Below are 15,242 nucleotides of genomic sequence, written 5' to 3' on the forward strand. Positions count from 1 at the left end.
TCCGCTGGCACTGGTAGTAACCCCCTTATTCTTCTGAAGTTGTTCTTCTACGCTGGAAAAACCACTGCGTAAGCTTTTTCATCTTTCCTTCTCTACAGGTCTTTGGGGGGTCAAACTGACATCCATGTAGTTGGAAGGAAGAAGTGCTTACTTACACCTCCACGTGGTGGCCCAAGTAAGAGAAATCAGTGCAGTTCGATGATGAATGATACCGATCAATTCGTAGTTATTGAAAAAGGCACTCCTTGGAAGAACGCATGAAGCTAAATTCCTAAAATAAAATTTTATGATCGTTGGTAAACACAGGACTGTCGTCCTTCTTCTTGACTTACTGAATATAAATATATATAAATATACAAAACTTTAAGTCGTCGGTATTTAATTTAAGTTTAAAAAAAGTCTGAAGTGGAATTAAAAATCGTTTTTAGGAATGATGTGAATTGTAGATAAAGTTCGGCGGATTTCATCCCACAAGAAGTCGGGCGACCACTACCAGGGTTATATTCCCTAGATGTCACTTCATCAAAGACTTAATTAACATACCACTGTAGATGTGGTTCAGCGTCATATGTTTGAGCCCCCAGGTTAATTCCAGGAACATATGTGGGATAACCTATTTGTGAGAATATCGTGGTGGCTGTTGTTTATCACATATACTCAATATATAGATAGACTAAGCCAATACCAAAAGTTAACGAAGATGTTAGAAGGAGGAACTCACTCGAAGCATTTCGCCAAATAAGAGAGAGTAAATCTTTGCGAATATCCTTTTGGTTATTTTCAAAAACGAAACGATAAAACAATGCCTGGGGCAGCAAATAAGAACTTCCTATCAAATTAAGGCTCATTGCCAGGTGTTGATGCTGTTAGCAATTATTCTCTACAGGTCTCTTACCGGGCGGATGAAAAAAAAGCATTTGTCCAGCAAGTCTCTGAAAAACGCGAATCATCTTCCCCCTCCAACTATCGTCCAATATCACCCACGTCCCTTCTTTCCAAAATCTTGGGAATTCTGCTTAATTATTAGCTTAAGAGATATTTCGAAGAACGGAAGCTTCTTAATGACCGGCAGTATGGATCTACTGTTGATCTCATAGTTTATCTCACCGAACTGTGGAACAAATCTTGACATCGTTTTGGAGAAAGAAATATTATTGCACTTTATATTTATAAGGCATTTGATAGAGTTTGTCATCAGGCTCTCTTATCGAAAATGTGTGCTTTTGATTTTCATAAATCTCGTCTTCGTTGAGTTAGAAATAAAATTTAAATTCAAGTAATATTGGAGTGTGATATCAACAAAATAAACGCTGCACGGAGTAAATTAAAGTACAGGTCCTAGGGATGGTCACCTGAGACACATGCCATAGGTGATCGATTTAAAAATGTTTGAGATTTTAAAAATAAAAAAAACTGACAGAATAATAATAATAATATTCTTATACTATAAACTCAATTCATCTGTCCCTTCTGGCATCTGTCACTTTTAACATCGTACATTTTAATGAAAAGGTCACTTCCATCAACAACTATTGTTCACTTTTGACCCCTGTCATTATTGGAATCTGTCAATTTAAAGATCTTTCAATTTTGACACCTGTCACTCTTGGAATCTGTTACATCATCAGTTACTTTTGACATTTGTAACTTTCTACGTTTTTCACTTCTGACACCTGTCAATCTTGGCATCTATCATTTTTGACATCCGTCACTTTTAACATCAATTACTTTTTACATCTGTCACTTCTGAAATCTGTCACTATTGACATCAACCACTTTAAATATTTTTTCACTTTTTACAGCTGTCATTTCAGTCCAGACCACTGCACTTTTAATATCGGTCACCTATTTCATGTGCACGTGCAAATATTCAAAACCAATCTCAATCCTAATCCTTTCTTTTTTTCCTAATTACTCCAACTGTGTCTTTTCATAATAAGGGTATTTTAACCCCTTTAAAGTGCGATCAATATAGAATGATAATAAACTTTGTAACATATTATTCCTATAATGGGTGATTTTTTGATATTTTCTTTTTGGCAACATTGCTTTAAAAAAAAAAGAGTAGCTATTTTTATTTAAAAATAATTATGTTATAAAATTAGTCATTTTCTTTGACAAAATAGACCGAACTAAGTTTTCGGTGATGTCAGGGGTTATTGAAGACCAAGCATTCGCAAGAGACGATAAGCTATCCTAAATTTTCGAACTCTCCGTTCCATTTCATCGCAGATGTGCTCTATGATATTGTGATCTGGAGACTGCTGTGCGGTGGTGGATGAAGCTCTTTTTTGTACCATAAACACTAGCCACTCCTTAATAATATTCGCCATATTTTTGGGCTCGTTGTTTTGGTGCAGGATTCAGCTGGTTCCAAGCCCTAGTGCTTCAGCAGAGGCGTGCAAATCATTACTCAAAATATCCAGAAATTGAAAATGATCCTGCAACCGACCCCATTACATGTCCTTCTCCGTGCTTAAAGATTTTTAATTTCCATTGCTTGGTTCACCTTCCGCCATATTTTTTCCTTGCCATCGGATCCAAAAATATTGAATTTACTTTCATCAGTAAAAAGTACACTATTCCGTGTTCGTGTTTTTCTCGATTAACGTTGCTGATTAATGGTGTTTTTCTTTGCAATCTTCAATTAAACCCTTCATAGGTATCTCAAAATTTTTCGCACGGTCTCTGGGTGGACTTCTTTTCACGACGTAGTTGCAATGTTAAACAGTTTTCTGCGTGTTAATCAGTTCATTGAATCATATAAATCAATAAAGAAAGGGTTTTTCCAAAAGGGCGGATTGATGTTGAAATGGAATAAAAAAAGAGGCTGGGATGCGACCCACCCTAATAACTTCCCATTTCGTCTGTTGATTTGCCTTGCTTTAAAGTTTATAGGTTTACGTGTTATGTTAAAAAAGTTTTACCAACAATATTTTCATATAAAGGAATAGTTTATTTTGAAAATCTAGTTTTGTTAAATAGATTTTTAGTCGAAAAAAATGTTTACCAATTTTTGTAGCATTTCTTAAATTTTTACAAACTTAATGAAAGAAATTTATTTGAGAGATATCAAGAGCCATCAATTTTTACCAAATTTTGCGTACTATGTTCTGGAGATTTTATTTTTGTATGAAATAACGGAATGTTCGATTTTTATTAAAAAAAAACAACTGAACATCGAAAAGAATATTTTCTGTGAAATAAAAACAGATTGAATGCAATATTTTTAATTTTTGAATAGCCATTTCAGTTGAAAGTAAATTTTAACCAAGTTTCAATTTTGTTTTTTCTTTATTTTTTTGTAAGAAAATTGTCAATTAATTTTTTCTTAAAATTTTTCTGAATGTTGAAAACAATATTTCTTATATGTAAAAATTAGTTGCATAATCTCAAATTGTTGAAAAGATATCAATTTTTACCAACTTCTATTAATGTTTTTGTTTTAGGTTTTTATTTTTTATACAAAAATTTTACTTGATGTTAAAAACGTTATTTTTCGTAACACAAAATTGTTTTACAGATAAAATCATTTTGTATTCCTAAATTTTTCGATTTGACAATTTTTTTTTTCAGTTTTTTGATTATTAAAAAAACAGTTAATTGGTTTTTTCTTTCAAAAAATATACTTCTTTGGTTTACCATGAAGTGTGGAATATGACATCATTCAAATGCCTGCCTCGGCTTCTTACGGTACACGGATTCGGCTGAATTTGAGCGATATCCTGTGTTATGTTCTCCCTTAGGGCATTGGTCGATTGTGGTTTATTTTATCTGCGACTTCAAGAAACCCCCCTTAACGTATAACCTTGATGGCCAATTCACATCAACCCTGCAAAAGATAACTTCACCCTCAAATCGATAATATAAAATGTCAATCGTTGCGTTTGCTGTGTTGCACGTAGCCCCGCGACGGCAGCCGTCTTGCTTGAACCACATGGTGCAATTTTTGGTTTAAGAAATTAGTTATCATCGTTATGTAGCGGTCGCTGTTGACGATGACCGCCTCACTAACGTCGTTTTCAAAAAAATACGCACCAATTATGCCACCGCACCTGCCACAAATCCACACCAAATCGTATCTTTTTGAGGATGCATTATCACCTGGTGAACTACGCCTGGGTTTCCGTCGTCCCATATACGGTAATTGAGCTTGTAAATACAGCCATTCATCCAAAAAAGCGCCTCATCGCTGAAGATGTTTTTTCGGCCATTGGGGTCGTCTTCCAAACGATTCGAAGCCCAATCAGCGGCTTTGTCTATGGGCATGAACTTTGAGCTTCTGGGTCAGTTTGATCTTGTTTGGGTGTAGGCCCAATTCCCGACGCAAAATTCTTCAAATTAAAGTCTGCAAAAGGCCGAGTTCTTGTTTAGGGCGAGGAATAGCCTGCCTCAGGTTCTGCTGTACACTTTCAAGGACTACGGACTGATCTTGCGTTCCTTCAACGTACGGTTTGTTGCTGATGATGACGTTTTGACCGAGACGTCGGTCGGTGTTGTAGGCCTTTTCATGATGACAGCTTGTACTTTGTTTTGCCCTCATTAATCGATAAACACATTTTTGGCGCCTATTCTTCAACACTCATCGACATCACTCTGAGTTTTTCTGATTATGTCAATGTCATCAGCTTATGCTAGTACTTGGACAGACTTTTGAATATCTCCTTTTAGCAACAGCTTTTTACACCTGCCTATGTAATAACAATAATAAATTCCTGCATTTGCGCCTGAAGGCATGTTTTCGTTAGTCTTTCAATTTTATTAAGGAATCAATTTTGTTTCGAAAAATATCGTACGAACTAGGTTTTTGGTTGAAGGATTTTTTTTTAACAGATAATTGGCATACAAAATAGGATTCAAAATAAAATACTTGTTTAATATTTTTCTTATTTTCATTCAAATTTCCTTTGTCCAAATAAATATTTTAATAAATACAAATAAAAATAGAAAAATTGTCGATGCTTCTTGATACAACAATAAGTTGCATTCCCAATCAATGGTTTTCTAAGAGTTTCGCCTTTCGAAATCATTATTTTACTATAGGTACAATTCGTTTCCATATACAGTTTCGTGCTCTAAAGACCAAATTCCTACATTCATATATTTAATTTTTACAAAAATCGTTTCAAGTGCTTCCATACTTCATCGGTTTCCATTTCGATTTCGATTCCAGTTTGCCATCATCATATTGATATGTGATCCTTGTTTCCTTTCAGTATTTGAAGTCAACTGCAGGCAGACTTGGTTATAAACAAATTCACTTGTTCCTGTTGACCTGTTTTTATTATTTCATTTCATACCCATCTTTGATAAGTACATATGTATATAAATTTTAATTGAGTTTTCTCAAAGATTCAAAAAAAATCTTTCTTCCTGTTCTGGGAACAGGGCAACCGAAATAAAAGACCGTTTTATTTTAATTTAAAACACTTTTATTTAAGCGTCAGATCCCTTACCGTTGGTCGGGGGAAATCATCGGCTATACGTTGATAAACTTGTGAAAAAACTAAACTAGAAAGAGATCTGGAGATCCCTTTTATATTATTAATATGCTAACGCAGCAAACCTTTGTTTGACTGCGGATGATGCAATGATTCAATATTGTCAAATACTTTTGATATCCATTTGATACTCTTGCACAAGGCTGAAGGCCAAGAAGTGCTGATATGCAATTTATGTTTATTATCGTTGCATCATCTTTGAAGAATTATTACAATGTGTTTAATTGAATTTGAAGTCAAGATTTTGCGTGGGTTTATCTTTGTTCGAAATTTGTTGGGGCGCACAAGTGTGCTTGGATATAACACCCCCCTCTTTAGATTCTTCTAAGGGTCGGAAATTGACCGTTGGAAGATTTACATTATTTATTATCTTCCTTTTTTTACTTTTTAATTTTAGATAAACATAAATTATTACAATTATTAAAATGAATGAAATGATAAAGTATATTTTGAAACTTGACTTTTTATGACTATATTTCAATTCTTGTATTTCTTTTAAATTGTTTATATTTTGGTATTTTAATTCTTCAAAAGTTAATTCTTCAATTTTAGTATAATTTATATCCAATATTGTATTAGGAATTAAAAGCTCATGCTTATAATTTTTCCTTTCATATGATTTATTGTTTATTTTAACTTTACAATTTTCAAATCTAATAAGGTAGTTACCTTTAATTTTAATTTTTTGATTATTACAATTTTGATTAAGTTCTTGTAATTTTACATTAATTAATACAAGATTATTATTTCCTATTTCTAATACTTGTTCATTTATATTTTTTATAAGTTTACAATTCATTGACTTTTTAAGTATATTTTCTATACAATCATCATTTATTTTGGTTAAATTTTGTACATATTTAGTACTGTCATATATTATTTGATCTTTTGTCAGATAAAGGTGTTTGTGTATTTTTAATTGGGAATTACTATCCTTATTTGGAATGGGTTGAACGTATATCTTTTTATACAGTTCATTTGTATATTTGGGTACTTTAATTATAAATATAATATTTGTTTTATATAGGGCTAAACTGAGTTTTAACTCTTCCAAGTTATTTATATTAATGCCGTATTTATCTATTTCTTCTACAGTTAAAATATCTCTGCTGAGTATTCCTAATCTTGAAGTCATTATTATTTCTTTTATTTTTTCTATGTCTTCATGTAAATATTCGAGGTTTTCTCTTAACTTTATCTCGTACTGTATTTTAGCTATATCTTTTACGTAATCGTAGCTTTCTACAAATGTATTGATTCTTTTAATTATGTTATTAGTTTCATTATTTAAAGTTTCAGTAAGTATTTTGATTTGTTTATTAAATTTTTCATTTATTATTATTTGTTTGTTTAAATTTGTTATCTCATTATGATTGTTTGTTTCTATTATTTTTAGATGTTCTTCGATATCATGGCGATCATTGTCGTCCATGGTTCCGTATAAAAATTTCATACCTGTTCCTAAAATATTTATTAATCCTCTTTTTTGTCTATTTGATTTAGGATGGGGTAAGAGTACTTCAAACTCTTTTCGTATTTTTGACATTTTTCTTATAAAGCTGCCATTTTCTTCTGGAATTCTTTTAACATTCCTTTCCATAATTTCTATATTTTGTTCATATTCAGTTAGATTTATTATATGAATTATAGTATCGTAACTTTCTATTAATGGATATTCTTCTAGTTGGATTAAAGTGAATCCATTTCCCTTATTTAAGTCAATGACTTCCAATTCTGCTCGTACTTGGTTGAGGGTTATCGTAATCATCATTATTATAATTATTTTCTGCATTATCGCCATGGGTTGCAACATTTGATGCAATATCCTTATTGGATCTGAAACTGGAAGATTTTATTTGTTGATATTTTTTCTTCTTCCTAAATTGATCTTTATGAAGAATGCGATTAGGAATTTTTTTAAATCTATTTCCTTCTTGTAACGTGTATTTTTTATCAGTTTTATTAATAACTTTCACCTTTTTATGTTTAGGTACGATTTTGTTTTTTATTTTCTCTTGTTCTGTTACCTGCGCATAATTTTCGTCTATGCTTACATCTTTTCTATTAATGTTTAATTTATTTAATATTTTTATTTTATGTTCTTCAATTCGTTTATAGATTATTTCGTTGTCAATTTTATTAAAGTGAACGTCGATTGGTTTTTCTTTGGTAGTTAAATGGATTACGTTATTGTAAGATTCAAGTGCTTTTGTAGCGTGCTTTATTGGTATATCTTGGAATTTTTTAAATATTTCGTCATCTTTGACATATATGCAATTTAGTATTGTTGTATCTACTTCTTTTATTATGTTTATAAAGTCTTCTTCTTTATATTCTTTTCTACTGAATGTTATTCTTCTTTTTCCAACATGTGGGTACAAAATTTCTTGATGATCATTTTCATTGATTTCAAGAATTATTTGTCGATTAAATAAATTAACCGGTTTTTTACTAATAGGAATAAGATGTGAACTATCTGATTCAGCACTATGCTGTGTTGCTAACTCATCTTGGTTATGTAAAATGACTTTATTGTCTTCTATTTTGATTCTGGAAAGTGCATCTGCTACTTTATTCTCTTTGCCTTGCATATATTCAATTTTAAAATCGTATTCTTCTAATTTTATTTTCCATCGTTGGAGTCTGGTATTTGGCTCTTTTAAATTGTGTGACCATACTAAAGGTCTATGATCTGTTTTAATAATGAATTGTCTACCGTATAGGTAATATCTAAATTGTTTCGTTGCCCAAACTATTGCTAATAATTTCTTTTCAATTGTACTGTAATTGCACTCATGTTTATTAAGTGTTCTTGAGGCAAAACTGAGAGGTCCATGTGTTTGACTTAACACGGCTCCAATAGCAAAATTGCTGGCGTCAGTTGTTAGTGTAAATTCTTTTGAGAAGTCAGGGTGTCTATTTATTAAATCGTTAGTCATTAACGTTTTCAATTTATGAATAGATTCTTTGTAATCATGGCCATTTATATTTATTTTGCTGTTTTTCTTTAGGCATAAAGTTAAAGGTTTAATTATTTTTGCATAGTCATCTATAAATTTTCTATAGTATCCTGTTAATCCTAGAAAGCTCTGTATTTCTCTTACTGTTTTTGGGAAAGGAAAATTCTTTATAGTTTCAATTTTCTTTGGATTTGGTTTTACACCATTTGGGGTTACTACATGCCCTAAAAATTCTGTCTCTTTTCGTAGAAACTCAGATTTATTTAGTGATACTTTAAGATTTGCATTCTTGAGTGTCAATAAGATTTTATGGAGTGAATCCATATGTTCTTGTAGGCTAGAGGAGAATATTATGATGTCATCTAAATAAACGTAACATATTTTTCCTATGTAATCTTTCAAGACCTCATTCATGAGTCTTTGGAAAGTTGCAGGTGCATTCTTTAAACCGAATGGCATTCTTACGAACTCATAATGTCCCGTTAATGTACTAAATGCTGTTTTTTCCCTGTCTTTAGCTTCAACTTCTATTTGATAAAATCCTTTTGTTAGATCTAACGTTGTAAAATATATTGCTTGTCCTAGCTTATCTAATATCGAATCCATGTTTGGAATAGGATATTTATCTTCTTTAGTAACATTGTTTAACTTTCTATAATCTATTACTATTCGCCACTCTTTATTACCAGCGTGGTCTTCTTTTTTAGGAACGACCCAAATTGGGGCGTTATAAGGCGAAGTAGAATGTTGAATTATTTTTGATTCAAGCATCTCTTTTATTTGCCTATCCACTTCTTTTTTGTGGACCTCAGGATATCTGTATATCCTTGTATATATGGGAGAGTTATCTTCCGTTGGGATGTTATGTTTTACATGATTTGTAAAAGTTAAATCATCACCCTTTTTATAAAATGCTCCGTCGCATTCTTTTATTAATTTATATAATATTTGTTTTTCTTCTTTGTTTAAGTGATCTGTTCGCAGATCCTTTTTCACTTCATTATTTAATATGGAGTCTACGAGTTTTATTTCATTAAAATAATTGATTGTCTTTTCATATTCCTTTTCTTCATTTTCGCTGAAGAATAAAGGAATGATTTCGTCATTCAATTTCAATGTTTTATTTTTGTAATTTATTTCTCCATCATTTGGAATCAAAATATTGTTTCCAATTATTCCATTATACTCTTCATTGAAGGTGTGCACTTGGAATTCACAATCATTTTTTACAGATAATGCAAATCTGTTTTTTGGTATTATTACATCTTTTTTTACTATTATAGGGTTTCCTGCTGTCCGTATTGTCATGGGATTGGTACGCCATTTTGTAAATTCTTTTGGAGAATCTTGTTCCCGCAAAAGACTATTAGTTGCTCCGGTGTCAATAAGGAGTCTTAAAATTGTATTCCCTTTTTCTAATTTAATATAGGGAAGTGAGATTCCGAGGCAAAATGCCGAAAATTTGCTTGCGTTTGTTCTTTTTGTTTGTCTACGTAGTTAGCTTCATGTGCTCTCCTTACTTGGGGTGAACTTGGATCGATATCCATTGGTTCAAATCTTTGAGGATACTGTCTATTTCTGTTATTATTGTTATTATTATAATTATTATTATTTGGTCTATTATAATTATTTTGATTGTTTGGCACATAAGGTTTTGGTTGCCAATTTTTATTATTTTCATTATTCCTAAATGGATTATTAGGATTTTTTAAGTTATTATTATTATTTTTATTCTTATTCTCATATCTATTTTCAAATTTTTTATTAGTATTAGTGTGCTTTTGTTTTTCATTATTAAAGTCATTATTTTGTCGTGTGATAAATCCTGCTTGAGTTATCTCATGAAGTGCTGACTCCATGGTTGTGGGTTTTAATGCATATAGAATTGTTCTCATATGCGTCGGTAATCTTTCTTTAAAGATTTTAAGCGCTGTTTCGTTATTACGAGGGATATCAGAAATATTATATTCTTGTAAACTCTTTTGGTTTAATAAGGAAAGGGTATGTTGTATGTAGTTATAAAATTTAATCGGATCGCCTCTATATTGAGAAGCTCTGAGATCCTCATATAATTGGAACGAATTTTTAAATCCACCGAAATTTTGCAAAAGCATGTTTTTTATATCAATCCATCTTGTAAGATGGGTATGAATTTCGATAGCCTGTCTGGCTCTTCCTATAAATTTACTCTTAAGAATATTTATACACATTTTTTGAGAAATGTCATTATAAGTTAATAATGTGGGGATTATATCATCCACATTTGAAATAAAAATAGGGAGGTCTTCGGTTTTACCGTCAAAATTTTGTAATCTTTCTATATATTTAAGGGGATTTAATTCCAAAGATCTTAAATTATTATTACCTCCTACTAATGGTGGTTGTTGCGGCTGCTGTTGCTGCTCTTGCTGTTGTTGTGCTACTGATGGTTCCATGTTGTCTGCTTGTTCTTGAAAGTTTCTTTGCTGGTTGTAGTTTAGCTGCCTTAATTCAGCTCGTTGCGAATCTCTTCTGATTCGGTTCATCAACTTGATCTCGTTGGGGCTTTAGATCATGCCACTTACATCCACGTTGGATTCAAGTGGATTTTCCACATATAATTTGAACCATAAATTTTAAAATTTTTTTAGGTAGGTATATTTTTTTCTTTTAGTTGCACTATTTGTTGCATTTAACCTTTTTGATTTTGCTTGTTATCGTTCCTTTTGGTTTATTTTTTTTTTATTTTGTTTTTAATTTGTTTGCACTTTTACTTTTATGTAAAAAAATTATATTTTTTTTTTTTTTATGTTCTTTTTATTTATTTATTAATTTTTCTTTTTTTCACTCACTCATTTTTTTATTTTTACTCAATTTTCAGTATAGGGTTTTTTTTCAATTAATTTATTAATTATAATTGTTCATCCGCCTTTAATTTCACTTCTACTCTTCCACTTTTCACTCTTCACTAAAAATTATTTCCTCTCTATGAGGCTTCGCAACATTAACCATATTCACTGGCGTTGGTTACTAAATAATTTTTTCTTTTTAATAATTTTCGATTTTCGTTCGAAAAATTATTATTTTTTTTTGTAATTAAATTTAGTTAAATGAAATTCACGATTTTCGTTCGAAAATTAATCACTTTTACTTTATTTAATTTTTTTTTTGTTTGCATTTATTTTTTATTGTTAACTAAAACACGTTTTTGCATTTATTAATTTTCACAATAAAAACAAATTTTTTGGGTCGCGAAAAAAAAAATTTAATTCCGGTTCGACCACTGGATTACCATGTCTCTTATAATTTTCACTTATAATCTGACTGGAATCCTACCGACTGCGCCAATTTTAATTGAGTTTTCTCAAAGATTCAAAAAAAATCTTTCTTCCTGTTCTGGGAACAGGGCAACCGAAATAAAAGACCGTTTTATTTTAATTTAAAACACTTTTATTTAAGCGTCAGATCCCTTACCGTTGGTCGGGGGAAATCATCGGCTATACGTTGATAAACTTGTGAAAAAACTAAACTAGAAAGAGATCTGGAGATCCCTTTTATATTATTAATATGCTAACGCAGCAAACCTTTGTTTGACTGCGGATGATGCAATGATTCAATATTGTCAAATACTTTTGATATCCATTTGATACTCTTGCACAAGGCTGAAGGCCAAGAAGTGCTGATATGCAATTTATGTTTATTATCGTTGCATCATCTTTGAAGAATTATTACAATGTGTTTAATTGAATTTGAAGTCAAGATTTTGCGTGGGTTTATCTTTGTTCGAAATTTGTTGGGGCGCACAAGTGTGCTTGGATATAACATATATGTACATGTGTATGTAGAAAAAGAAGAGAGACATCAAATATATGCACATACATACGTAGAAGGTGGTTCAAAAGTGTCTTACTAATTTGAAAAATGTCATAATTCTGTTATTTTTATTTTTAAGGAGCTCATAAAACAAACTTTGGAGAAATACTGAAATGAGTAACAGGATTTCAGTAAGGACCCAACTAATTGAATTTTATAACCCAAAGATCCTATCAGGGTAATTTTAATGTTCGAAATCCTCAAGAAGAAGCTGGAAGAAATCTCACTGCTGAACTTAAGTGAATGTGAAGAGTCTAAAAACATCGACACCATTGAGTTCTGGTCAACTCCGAAGAGTTCTAAGAACAAAATTAAAGCTGTTTAGTTTCGAAATCCCATGTGGGTAAGATTTAAAGTTAGAAGACCCTAAAAAAAACATTCTACGAATAGTTTCCAAAAATGCATGTTTAAAAGGCCTCCACGTTCTCCGGATTAGGTTAGGTTAGGAGTTAGGTTAACGTGGCTGCGGATTAAAATCCATACACTTAGGCCATGAGAAAGGCCCATTGTGATACCACATGAATCTAGAGAACTACTTCCTACTGGTCGAACCATTTTGAGCTTTTTATAAAGCGAAGAAGAAATTTGATATCCTCTTTAACTAGTTCATTGGGATTATCAAAAGAGTAGTCCCCCAGATGAAGTTTGCTCCGGATTAGACTGCACCGAATTTTTTCTAGGGAGTTATTTTAAGGGTAAAGTGAAGGCAAAAACGAACCTAGAATATCTACCAATCGATGATAAAAATTATTGAAATTGGTTCCTTAATTCTTAAGAAATATTAAACACAAAATAATGGTTCCATGTGGGAATCTGTAGAAGATGTAAAATCCAGGGTTACAGTCTTTGAAGCATTAGTTGAAACTTCTTTTAAGATTTCATGCCCGTTAAAATGTATGTATACAAAATTACCTCCCTGTTTGGGACGAACACCTTACTCATCTAAGAGATATGAACATAACGATCTTGCATATCTGAAACGAACAAGATTTTTACTAACCATATAGGAACTGCCAAAAAACAATATTGCCAATCGATTAAGGACATTTAAGATTCTAGTAGACTTGCTAGTCTTATTGAAGGAATATTGCAATCCATCTATTCTGAAGAAACTTCGTGGATTGTGGACATGCTCTCCAGCTGAGTCCTTGGAAGTACTGATGGCGTCGCATTTTACTGCCTGCAAAAATTGCAACCCCGACACTCTTAATTTGTTAATACTTTTTCTTCCTTTAAATCTCCAGGTGTGGATGGCATACTACCATACACGATTCTCCAAAATCAGCAAGACATAGCAGTAAAATGGCTGGAGATCATTTTCAAAGGATGTCCCCATCCCAATAATGTGATGGAGGCAGTTTAAATAATTTATTATCCCGAAACAAGGTAGACGTGGTCTTTCGAGCAATTAGCCTGACCTCTTTTGCGCTTAAATCACTGTAACGCACGTACAAATGGTATACCTTTATTATCAAAAATAGTGTTCGATAACGCAAACGTTGCGCGAATTGCGCCCATTTTACGGTAGACGTAATGGCTATTCACAGTCGAGTCTTCAGTAAACAATCAGCCAACACTCTTACGTTCAAGAAATGAAACTCGGCCCTTCGCAGACTTTAACTTGGTGAATTTTGCGTCGGAACTTGGGCCTACACCAGTACAAGATCCAACTGAACCAGGAGCTCAAAGTTCATGACCATAGACAACGATGTTTGTTCGCTGACTTGGGCTTCGAATCATAAAAAGGACCCCAAAAAAGTCCCTGTTCGGTCCGTACTTTTCAAAAACGACGTTAGTGAGGCGGTCACCGTCAACAGTAATTTCTTATGGCCCAAATTGAACCATATGAACCTAGACGACATGTGGATCCAGCAGGACGGCGGAGCGGCGCTACGTGCCATTTACATGAACGATTTGAGGGTAAGGTTATCTATCGCAGGGCTGATGTTAACTGGCCACCATAGTCATGCGATTTGACCCCGCTAGACTTTTTCCTATAGAGTTTCTTGAAGTCGCAGGTCTATGCAAATAAACCACAATCGACAGATGCCCCTAAACGTGAACATAACACAGGCAATCGCCCAAAAAAGGCCAATCTTCTTCAACGTCTAATTATCAACCGATTGTACTTACATCCTTTCTTTCCAAGGTCACGGAAACGCTGATTTATTATCAACTCAAGAAATATCTCGAAGATCGAAAGCTTCTTAATGACCGACAATACGGTTTTTCGGAGCAGTAGGTAAATCTGGTGATCTCATGGTTCAACTCACCGAACAGTGGAGCAAATTTTGACATCGTTTTGGAGAAAGTAAGATTATTACACTTGATATTTCAAAATCGTTTGGCATCAAGCTCTCGTATCGAGAATGGCGTTCTTTCGGTTTTCACAAATCCCTGCTTCATTGGATTAGTAATTACCTTTCGAATCGTTGAATACAAGTTGTATTGGATGGATTCAAGTCTGAAAACCACAAAATAAATGCTGCCTTTCTCATTTTTTTAACGATCTCCCGTCTGCAACTTCTAATCCAATACATTGTTTCGGACGATAGTTACTCTTAGCTTTTTATATTCGTTTCTAGAATAACATCCCTCACCTTCGAATGTGGAACTGTAACGAGAAAATATGATAAGCTGATTAAATTCTGATCTAAACAGCATTGTACAAATGGGGAATTTAACGCTTCGAAAAACGAAATGCTGCCTTGTATCGTTAAAGCCAGATATACCCCCCTTGCCATTATCCATAAATGGCACTTGCATCGAAGAGACTAAACATCTCGATATTCTCGATCTCGGATGTCGCCAAAATGCCACAAGATGTTTGGGTTTTCTAAAGCGATGCAAGAAGTTTTTTTCCTCTCTGATCTGGCTTTTATTTACAAGACTTATATACGTCCAAAGCTTGGGTATAACCTCCTATTTT

The sequence above is a fragment of the Eupeodes corollae genome, chromosome 1, assembly GCF_945859685.1.
Source record: "Eupeodes corollae chromosome 1, idEupCoro1.1, whole genome shotgun sequence".
NCBI classification, from domain to species: Eukaryota; Metazoa; Arthropoda; class Insecta; order Diptera; family Syrphidae; genus Eupeodes; species Eupeodes corollae.